This window comes from Oreochromis aureus, linkage group 17 (assembly GCF_013358895.1).
Source record: "Oreochromis aureus strain Israel breed Guangdong linkage group 17, ZZ_aureus, whole genome shotgun sequence".
NCBI classification, from domain to species: Eukaryota; Metazoa; Chordata; class Actinopteri; order Cichliformes; family Cichlidae; genus Oreochromis; species Oreochromis aureus.
In genome coordinates, this window is record NC_052958.1 from 6,112,117 (window position 1) to 6,123,523 (window position 11,407).

The following is an 11,407-nucleotide window of genomic DNA, read 5'->3' on the forward strand; positions in this document are numbered from 1 at the left end:
CAACCAAAGAGCCACCCCCCGGAGAGCGAGTTGCTGCGAATGACTGTAATATCAAATCAAAAGTTTTCCTTTTGGAGAATCTGAATCAGACTTCAGGGCGGACAAATTGCAATTATGTGCTCCATGAAAAAGAAAAATCATGTAGTGCAAATACCTCACAAATGTCTGAAACTACACAAAATCAATTTTGACGCTTTGGTAAATCAATCTGAAATTGCAGGCTGTGATCGTATATTCTTATTACCTCAGTGAGACGGCCTTCCTTCAGCTAAGCAACTGGACACTGATGTTAAGCCCAATAACATCCTCCTCCACGCTACCTTAATAACCTTCCAAGCCAATTCATACAACACAAAATGCTTTAAATGCTCAGGCAAAGATACCTCTAAGCCAAAAGTTCTTTTATTCCTTTTTGTGTAAATTACTTGCAACAGTTTAATGAGCCTTTATTAATCGTATGCAAGCACTTGTACTTAATGAGCTATAACATGCAAAATTGCTACCTTTTTCTTCTTAAGGAATCAATATTTTCACTAAAGACTTTTCATTTACCAACTTCCACCTTGGCTTTGCGCTAGTTTTTTGTTTTTTTTAAAAGACAAAATCTTACGCCCAAACAACTTCCTTGCTGGAGAGTACAACCTGTTTCACATGTGGGTTCTAGTGACAAGAGCTTCACTTTCAGCTCCTAATGCATTATATAGAGTAGGATTAAGCCTCCACCACAGATACACAGACACAGCGGCCCAGTATGCAGATGGAATCATAACTGACATTAATATGTAAACACAACTAAGTAAATAAACTCCATTAAAAACTGGCATGTTTCATTTAACCCAGCCCCCCCTCAATCATCTGTTTGGCTTGTGGAGAGAGGGCTGGTGAAGGGATGTGAGTAAAGAGTGAGGACAAAGCACTGCAGGTAACTATACTTTGCACACTTGTAATGTGGGGGTCAGCCCAAGTCCCTCCCCTTTGTTCTACAATCAATAGCCACGAAGGAGGGTGGCGAACACGGAACGGGGACTGGGAGGAAGAGGCAGGGAACGTGCTGAGCGAGAAACTCGGTAGGTCCTTATATTAAGCATTAATCATTTAACAGTATGAGTGTGGGCAGTTGGGAGTGTTAAAACACAGTAGTACACAAACACTTAAGGAGTCAGGTGCAACAGGGAAATATCTACTGGCGTTAACAGGTCCCTACAGGAAAAACAGGTAGTACACTCTGCAAAAGGATTGGCTGGAGGAGGGGTACAATAAAAGAGCTGAAGAGGGCTACAAAAAGAGAATGAATCACTTTGACTTAATCCAGCAATCTGTGGGAAAAGAAACCGCAGTGGCTTTATTGTTACCATCTAGCAAGATAACTTAGTGCGTTTATTTGACAGGAGAACAGTGCCAGATCCAGTGATAAAAAAAACAACAAGCAGAGCAGGAAAGAAAGCACATCGCTGTTCCTTCTCTAACGTGTCTGACAGACCATCCTTTATTTTTTAACAATCTCTGACCCGAGCGCTGCATTCCCTTGAAGCGGCACCCTGAGGATCGAAAACCAGTGGACATTCAACTTATAGCCTATCCAAAGTATAATACCTCACAGCATAGCCCTCTCTAAATGCCTTCCATGTAGAATGTCACTCAGTCTAACATCATGCAGAGTCGTTTTCTGATTTTCATGACCCAAGTCCTGCAGTAGCTTTTCTTAAAAAAGAACTTTTTTTGTCTACTGTTAGATTTTCTCAATAATGCTTTTGGGGCAAAGTTCTTAGTAGCCATTGACTAGGCCTTTTGCATTACAACTCATAATACAAAAAGTGATAATACTGTTCAAAATTTTTATATCATTGCGTTCCCTCAAGCGTACAAACAAGTCTCCAATGATGATTCAGTAAAAAGTGCAAAAAAACAGTTCCAGCTAAAGGAAAAACCAAAAAACATAACTTACTATTAGCATGTGCTAGCAGGTGTATTTGCATCACAAACCTAGAGAACACTCATCAACCGCTAACAACCGTTGGTTGCTAGGGAAAAGTTTGTATTCTCAGACTAGTTGGTGAGTGGTTGCTGGAGGTCATTTGGTGAAATCAGTCACAAAGAGGATGCTGCACCAAGAACCTCCTTTTGATTGCTTTGGTTTCTAGCAAATTGCTGTGTTTGCATGTAGCAAATGCCAGTAAGACTCACCAATCAGACATTTTTTCTCTCACAGCTGGTTGCTAGATAGTTGTTGACCAGGCTCTAGGCCTGCGTGGCTGTGGTCTAAGTCAATCTTGGTCCTTAGACCACACTGTGTAGTGTTATGAACAATCCAATTATTTTCTTAGTTAAATAATTCAAAATAATAATATCTTAGAAGCTAATATACACAGTGGCAGCAGATTTAATGTAATAACATAGAAAAAAAGAAAACAAGATCTTGGTGAATAATAAAAAAAATAATAAAAAAGTCCAACCAAATTCTTCAAAGAATGCCAGGTTCAAAGGAATTTGCAAAGAAAAGCGTCTGGACTTCTTTAAGTTGCTTGAAGACGTTTCACCTCTCATCCGAGAATCTTCTTCAGTTCTAAGGTCAAATGGCCGAGAGTCCCAGATTTAAACCCAGTGGGAGTATCCCCCCAAGGAGGGACAAAGGACCCCCTGGTGATCCTCTAATCACATGAGCCAAGGTGTGAAAGCGGGTGTGGGACCTAATCAGCCAGGGTTTCGGGTGAGCTCATTGTGAAACCTGGCCCCACCTTGTCATGTGAATTCCTGAGGTCAGATGGCCTTGGGCGTTAAGGCGTCTGGGGAGTTCCCTCCTGGGCCACTACGATGACCTGGATGACTGAGAACCTTCACAGACACAATGCCAGGTTCAGTTTTAATATGAGCTTTAGGCTAATGCAGAGAAATGTGGGGCTATACCTAGTTTGACCTCTTTTGTGCCAAATTGCAGGTATTTAAAAAAAACTCCAGGCTCCTAGAACTTTCTAGTTCATGGAAATTCCAAAAGAGCAATCAATGTATCAATGTATGTATGTATGTATGTATGTGTGTGTGTGTGTGTTTGCTATGCTAGGACACAAACACAGATTAAAAACAGCTCATCACACTTTGCCTTCATACATGAGAATGGATAAAAGATGGCGCTTCAGCAGTGCCTCCACATGAAACCATTGTTTCTTTCTTTTTTTCCCCAGATGAAATAGTAGTCTGTCTTGTTCTGCATTTGCTTCCTCAGCCTCAGAAACAGATAAGAAGGGACACTATTGCAGTAATGTCAGTCTTCAGCCAAATGGATAAACCTGGATGGCAGGCTTTTTGCTGCAGATAAGGATGTTACCGCCACAGATCTGCGGGAGACAAGAGTCAGCTATCTAAAAGCCGGGGAGAATGGGGCCCCGCTGGTTTGCTCACAGCTTCACAACACGGAGACTCGTGAACTGATGCTACTATTGTGTATCTAAGCGGTATCGCAGTGACGACAAGCCCGAGGTATCTTTATTCTCGCTGTCTTCTGGATTAATGATAGCTTGGTATAAAATGTAGATTATTTACAGATATGCTGACAGCTAATGTGACTGTGGAGACAGTTCAGATGCCTCAGACTCAAGCCTGGCTTTATTTCAGATACGTGCTGCCTTTTATGGATGTGATTAGGCCTTTAGGTATAAAGAGTAGGGAAAAGTTTTTGGCTGGTTATGCAACCAGTTGCCATGCCAACTCACCCCAGACAGAGTGGGGAGGTGTGGCGTTTCCGACAATCACGCCCCAAATCGCCGCTTTTTTCCGTTTCATCGGTGCTTTGAAGCACGATGTGCCAGCAGGGAAAGTACGATTATTCGGCTAAATTCTGCGAGGGAAATTACAGCTTTGTGGCAGCAGGTGCATCTACGATTCCCCCCACTCTTGTCCCCAAGCGTAAACAGGCATGCAAACGAGTACAGGGAGGCACATATTCTACAACACACACCTGTACATAAAATATATACGCAGGCGTCAAAACAAGCTCACAGAGTCACACCTGCTCTTTTTTTCCCTGCTTGCCTGTTTCCACACACAAATCCTCCCCTTCTCCTCCATTGTTGGGAAAAACACAAAAAGCACTCGGCGACACAGATCCGTACATGATCTTGTCACAATGCAGCAATCGAGCAGGCGGGAGCTCCAGAAGAGGCAATTCTGCTTCTGTTTGTTTGACACGGAAAAAGAGAGGGGGGAGATAGAAGTGTGTTGGGGGGATGGGGGGCAAACCTAACATAGGGGGGCCTCGTGGCAGAGTCCCCAGGATCAAATCCAATTCTGGCAAGATACACATTAAGCCCTGTCTATCACAACAGTGTCCTTGGAATGTGGCAGGATGGTGATCCCAGCAGCAGGGGGGCTCTGTTTTCCATAAGAGCCAAGATGAACCTGCTTAAATGTGTGCAGGCACATCCAAGATCCTGCATCACCCTGTAAGGGTTCTTGTTTCTAAAGGTTTGTAACACTCTGTAAAACAACGCTTGTGACCTTAACATTTCTTCTGATGGATAAAGAAAGCCAAATGCTCTATTTAGACTCTTAATACAGTGGCTACAATAGTCAACTGGCTCCTTTAAAAGCATCAATAGAGCTGAGTAGGTAGCAGCCTAATTTTAGTAGAAAGTAATGTTTTGACAGCAGGAAAGTATAACAAGCTTTACCTCATCCGCAGCACGAGCAGTGACACTAACAGTGTAATCCTGCCTGCTGGTAATTTACAAATGGATACAGCACGTAGCTCGTCCAGCAGCGGGCTCCGACTCTGAATTTTACAATACCTTCAGCACGTACTGCTTCACATGCAGCAGGCACAAAAGCGCAGCTGAGAAGGTCGTATGAATATTGGCCCATAAATCAATACCGCTTTTTTTTTACTCCCTAAAAATGGATGAAAATTTGATCACGGATAGCCACACAAAAACTCAGCATTGCTTTCCATACTTTGCATTGTCAGACATAGGATGGAAAGCTAAGAAACAACACCCAAAAAGAGCAGAGCCTGTGATGCAGCTCGTGTATTGATACCAGTGCCATTATCGAGTCGGCTTAAAGGTCAGATTCATAGTCGATTCCCTTGTTGATTCCCGATCAATTTTTCTGTTTGGGAGCAGAGGAGAAAAAAAAGGCAACTTTTTTTTAATCATCTCAAAGTTCGGGGTGGGGTAGAAATACGGTTGAAAAAACATATGCACGTGCAAAAGTTCCACTGATACATTAGGAAAAAGCTGCTTTGTGATGAGCAAGTGTCATAATGGAGTAACAGCATCGATAAAGTAACTCAGGAGCCTGGAGGGCGTAGAATTTCAATGAATTGGATGATCTGAAAATGGTTCTCAATCCTAACCCTGACATGGCTTCTTCTTTTTTTGTTGTTTATCCCTCAAATGTTAAAACCCGGAAACTACATGACCCACCCTGCAAACCTACTCCCCAAATAACCACCAGATGTGCCAATAATGCCCAATAATCATAACATCATCTTCTACGACTTTTATGCAGTTTCAAAGCGCGCATCCAAAATGTAAACGCACACTATACACACCGCACAAAGTCCGAGTGCTCGTTCCGAATCTTATTTCACTTTCAGCTGTGAGGAAAATCACACGCTGTTTGGCTCGCAGCTTGAGTTCATTCAGGCTAGAGTGGAAGCGACAGTTAGCCTATTTACTTTTATTCTGGACTTGTGCTAATTATCTTAACTACACAAGTAATTATCTTTCACATCAAAGGGCTGTGCTCCGAGGCCTGCTGATCCCCCACCTCCCACCTCCCTCCCCCGCAACCCACCAACCAGCCAGCCAGCCCGCCCCAGACGCGCACCATCATCGGCACGTTTCCGGAGCCAGCTGAATCATGACATTAGCAGATAATTAGACGATCGCCTGACTGCGTTTGATGGGGGCACATGTGACGAGCAGCCGTCTGCGAGCTGAATTATTGAACGGGATTCCAGAGAGATATTATCCCCCAGATTTAACCGTAGCTATTAGATCTCAGGTGTTAAGCTGCAGCCTCAGTGAAAAGCCTGCATAGCATTTTACAGATTAGCAGTAAATAAATGACATCCCAGAGGATCGTTGATTTTTTTTCTTCTTCTTTTTTTTTACTCTCTTTGGTTTATTCCGTGCTGAGCATCTCTTTCATCTCATCCATTAGCACTGCTGTTTCTGATCACAGTCCACTCTGATCAATGAATAATGTAGCTGCTGGTTTGACTGCTGCCCAGAAGCCACGACTTAATGGCACAACCTTATGGCTAGGAATGTACGGCACATGTTTGTGTGCGCATGCTTTCATTAGCTTCATCTACGCCAGTGCCTCTGGGCTCCTGCTCCTGCAAACACACAATAATCAGGTCATCTGGCATCAGGCGCAAAATCCTTCATTAACAATATAACGATAATCTTTGCAGAAACATGTGACTGTGGGAGAAAATTTACATGAACTGCATTTAAATTCCTTTGAAGTTGTTTGTTTTGCTCACCTTGGAAACACTATTTCTACTTCTCCTCTGTGGTAAGAAGTAAACGCACCCCATAAATATTTATCTACCTAGGGCCCGTGCTATTCTGGCCCAGTGTTTTGAACATAGCCACTGGAGACTGGGCCTATCAGGGACCTGCCGAGAGAGACCGAGAGAGAGAGGGAGAGAGAGAGAAGGAAAGAAGCAGGGAGGGAGCGGTGGAGGATAATATTTTTGTGTGTGTGTTCCAAAATGGAAAGCGGATAGTTTGCGCGATGTTTAATGCAGGAGGATCGGGGCACAGTTCATAGTGTTTCCTTTACGAGTCACCTCACACACCTCTGAACTTTCAGTCACAAACAAGATGATTCTCATCTGCATTTTTTAGGCTTTTGTGCTGGTTGGAGAAATATCTTTGCCACAAATTCACAGTAAAACCCAAGATTTTTTAACCTCTCCGGCATGTCTGGCGATGTGATTCAAAAGAACTTTAAAACGTGACTTTTGAATCTAATGTCATTTTGAGCCAACACTGAAGCATGTCCGTGCTGACATATCCATTTTGGCAGGTATTTAAGAGCAGACCAGAGCACTTATTAAACATCTTCTGTTTGAAAGAACAATCACAAAGCGCCGTTTAAGAAAAGGAATCTGATCAAAGATTCCTTTAAAGGGTAAAAACGCATGGAATGAAGATCTGGAAACTAAAATCCCAGCAGAGGATTGGAAATCAGCTTGTCCTGGGAGCACTGTGTTGGGCAGCGCATAAACACTATAACATTTTAGGAAGCGGTCAGAGTGACATGAGAACATCTCAAAAGAAAGTCACTCCTGCTTAGTTTTACAGCTACACAAATGTGACGAAAATGAACAAAAGTTATTAAACTCAAAATTGAAATTTCATGCAAAAATACAATTATTACTACTTTTGCTGGAAATTAATCAGCTACTCTTCAAAAACTGCACTCAAAGAACTGTGTGACATGTGACATGCTAGCTGGAACCTAACCAATTTACTGGCAGACTGATGGTATTGCCTGATATTAGCCAGTTGTATCAGCATTCATAACTGCTGTTAAATGAAAGCCTGAAAAGTAAATAAGAAATGGGCAAAACACCCTACACAATGTTATGAGTGTTGACATTGCATACTTTGTCCACTAGGGGGAACTCTGTGACTGCAACACGTTTGAAACGTCCCAAACAACAACCAGCTGATTGTACATACACATAACAAATGTTAGCTACACATAACAAATATTAGAGAGTTTTTTTATGTTTCATTTGTATGAAAGGAAAAGGGATTTTTAAATCACCAAATATCAATTTCAAATAAGCTTATCTAATGCTCTAATGCTAGCTGTAACTAGTAGAATTTACACTGGACCTCATCTTTGCTTAGTTTTTAGAGGAGTCACAGTAGTCATGGCTGTGCTTCTCCTTTTACTAAGTAGCATCTAACCTCACAGTATCACACATGCTTTAACACGCCACATCTGGTAGTTAGCAGTGAGTACTGCCGCCCTGTCCCAGTGGTTCAAATTTCCCACAGAGCTCATGATAATGCAGGATTGTTTTTGTTTTCATTACAGTGAAAACAATTCTTTGGAGAAGAATTAATGATAAAGTACAGAGTCAATCTCCATAGACTCCCATGTCTTGAATTCACAGAACTGAAAAGTATGTTTATATCCTGGGGCAAAAACAGTATGGGCATCTATGGATACTTTACTTTTTCATAACAACTCTGAGTAAGTTGAATTCTTTTTTAATACCTCACCACCTGGATTCTGGCATGGATGGCATGGCTGCACCGACTGACCGGTGTCTTGACATTAGCAACTGTAGCTTCTATGCATCTGCTATGCCTCACCTTTGCTAAACTAGATCATTCCATTGTGCTTTTGCCAGTGGTGCCAAATGAACTATGTTGGTTTAAAGGCAAACATTCACCATTTCTCCCATCATTTAGTCTATAAAATATAAAAAACAAACAACAACTTCTCACAGATCAAGTTGATTAGGGGCCTCTGTGTTATGCTCTTTACTGTTATAAAAATACTCATGGCCGCCAGTGATACCCCTCAGCTTTCTAGCAGATGCAGCTATGGTATAAATTTGTAAGTCCTCGGTGACTTCCTTCTTTAGGTCACAATCAAGGTCATAGGTCAAGTTTTCTGAAAATCACCTAGGACTTTGAGGTCAAGGTCACTCGTCAGTGGTTTTTAGTAGATGCCAATTTGAAAATCCCAGGTAACATCTTTCCCAAGTTATCAAGTTCAGAAGATTTTCAGAAAGCTTGACCTTTGACCTTAACCTTGAGGTCATTTTAAGTCATCCAAGTATTCTAGCAGATGGGCCATGGTATGAATTTAAAAATCCTACGTCGCCTCTTTCTCCTGTTATTGTATTCACTAACCTGTGTATCCACGCTGCCCACCTGGGTGATCACAATGCCCCAACTGCTTTTTTTAAATCAATTAAGGTGTGAGTGAAGTGCAGACTTAAAGCTTTTACAGCCAAGGGGTAAAATATAATATGATTAGCCAATTATCAATTAGCCATTGTGTTTTTCTTTTTCCTCTGCTTGCATTACCTTAACTTCATGAACAAAAAAACTCCACCAAATTAAAAATATGTGCAAAGCCATAAAAAAGCAAATGCCAAATAACAACATCTCCGCTGTGGGTTTGCTGACAGAGAACGTGCGACACCAGCTCAGATGCAAAATGCATCTGCTTGACATCCTTCCTTCTTGATCTGGTGAGAGAAGTCAAAGTCCCAGGCGCCATATTCTATCCCCCCTCCCCCCAAAAATCTTGGCGGCACGGTGGGAAAAGTTAGTTGCCAGGTCTGACACCTGTGTGCAACGCAGGCAATTCTTGCTGTCACTTGCTGACATGGAGCCAGGAAAAAAGGGCAAAAGAAAAAAAAATAAAGCTGGTGGCACAAGCTCATAACAATCGGCTGCATGACTACGGGATGCACATTTACACCTACGAACTTGTGCTGTTCCTCACGCCTTCATGCAGAGGAGCACGCCTATGCGGGGAATGTGACATTTCCTCCCTGAACCCTGTTGACACTTCTGTGAGGGCCGGGTTTGGCGGGGGGGAGGCTTGGATTATACATCCGCAGGCCTGTTACCTGGTGAGCTCTGCAGACTTCCAGAACATCACAGCCCTACGCCTGGATGTTATTGCCACCCGCGGCACCCCTGCCTGCACCACATCTCTAATGAGGCCCGCCTTCAACTCACTCAAAGTCATCTGATGACACTGATGTGGGGAGATTGATATTCACGCTTGACTCGCCGTCCTCTCCACTTGACTGCCGTGTTTACCTCCCCGCGCAATTAGTATCTGGTGAAGACAGACAGACAAAAGAGAGGAGCGAGGGATGGAGTCAGACTCTGCTGTGCGACTGCATTAGCTCCAATTGTTTATGAAGATGGGAGATGTCTTTCAACAGCGACTTGAAGGTGGCCTTCTATATCACAGGGCCATTACTAGCTCATTTAATCCCCATAAAACTGCTTTACCTCTCTGAATGTCAGGAGCCTGAAATAACAGAAACTGTATTGGCTTAAGTAAAATGCATATTTCAACAGTTTTTCTGCTAAATTTGCATCGAAGACGTGCCTCGCTTCGGCCTTTTAAGATGCACTTAGGAAAAAAGAACCCACAGAGCAAAACTCCACAAGCGTGACGGTGCAGGTTCAACTCCAGCCCACACAAAGCAGTTTACATGCCCCCCCCTTCTCTGTGAGCTAACTTCATCGCACTATTAGCATATAAACAAATAAAACACTTAAGAGAGAAATTGTCTGCCCACTCGCTGTGGCAAAAAAAAGGGAAAATGGAGTTAAGGGTAGAGATGGACAAGGATTGGCATTAGCAGACTTTTTATCTGAGCTGTTGGAGAGAAGCGCCAAACCCATGTCTTCGAAGTGATTTAGCGTTAATTGACAGTCTTCTAATCGGCCGCATTCACCATTTGAACACAGTAATAAAAAACTGTTTGTATGCTGAATACTGATGCGTACCCGAGAGGAGAAACGACCGGGGCTGAGCAAAGCAGGTGGACACTCGGGTACGCCGGGTGTTTGCACGGCTGAGGAGGAGGTGTTCGGGTGTGTGTGTGTGTGTGTGTGTGGAGCAACAGCGCCTCCCTGTGGAAAGTGGCTGCCATCTTAATCAGAACTGATGCAAAACTTGTATCCACCAGTTAGCTTAACTGGTAGGGACTCCGACTGTAATTTGTCTTTTTTAAATAGTACTTTACTACGTTTCATAGGTAATTATATAACTTTTATTACATTTATTTATCTTAAGCGTTACTTTTATGTTATTTTTAAGTCTTATATGTCACTCCACCAAGGAGACGAGATACAGTGTGTGACTTTAAAGAGACAGAAGCTAAAACAGGTAGCTTCGGACTGAGAATTGTGACACATGAAGGACTAGTACATAAGTGCGCTTGTTTTTTAACTGTTGGGGCCATAATTTGTTTGAAGGCGACGCAGTTTTTGTAGTTTTTTCCTTTGTATAGCACCACAATGTATTTTAAATCAGTTAAGGTGTGAGTGAAGTGCAGACTTAAAGCTTTAATTTGTATATATTTAGATTTATAGATAGATATTTAAATTAACTGCTTAGGACAGGTATATCAAACATAAGGCCCAATTGGCCCCTGGCCCCTGAATCGATCCCAAGCTGGCCTACTGGGCAGGTTTGCCAAAGGTGAGGGCATGTGGAAAATGGATTTTGAAATTTCACCTGTATTTTTGTAGGTTTCATTTGTGGCTGTTTATAGTACACCAAAGTAAACAATTAAATGACAGAAAGTTTCCAAAAAAGGACCTTTGTTGTGAATGAATGAAAATCTTTTGCTTTATAAATACAGGACAGTCTGCACAATCTTCTGTTTCTTATATTAAGA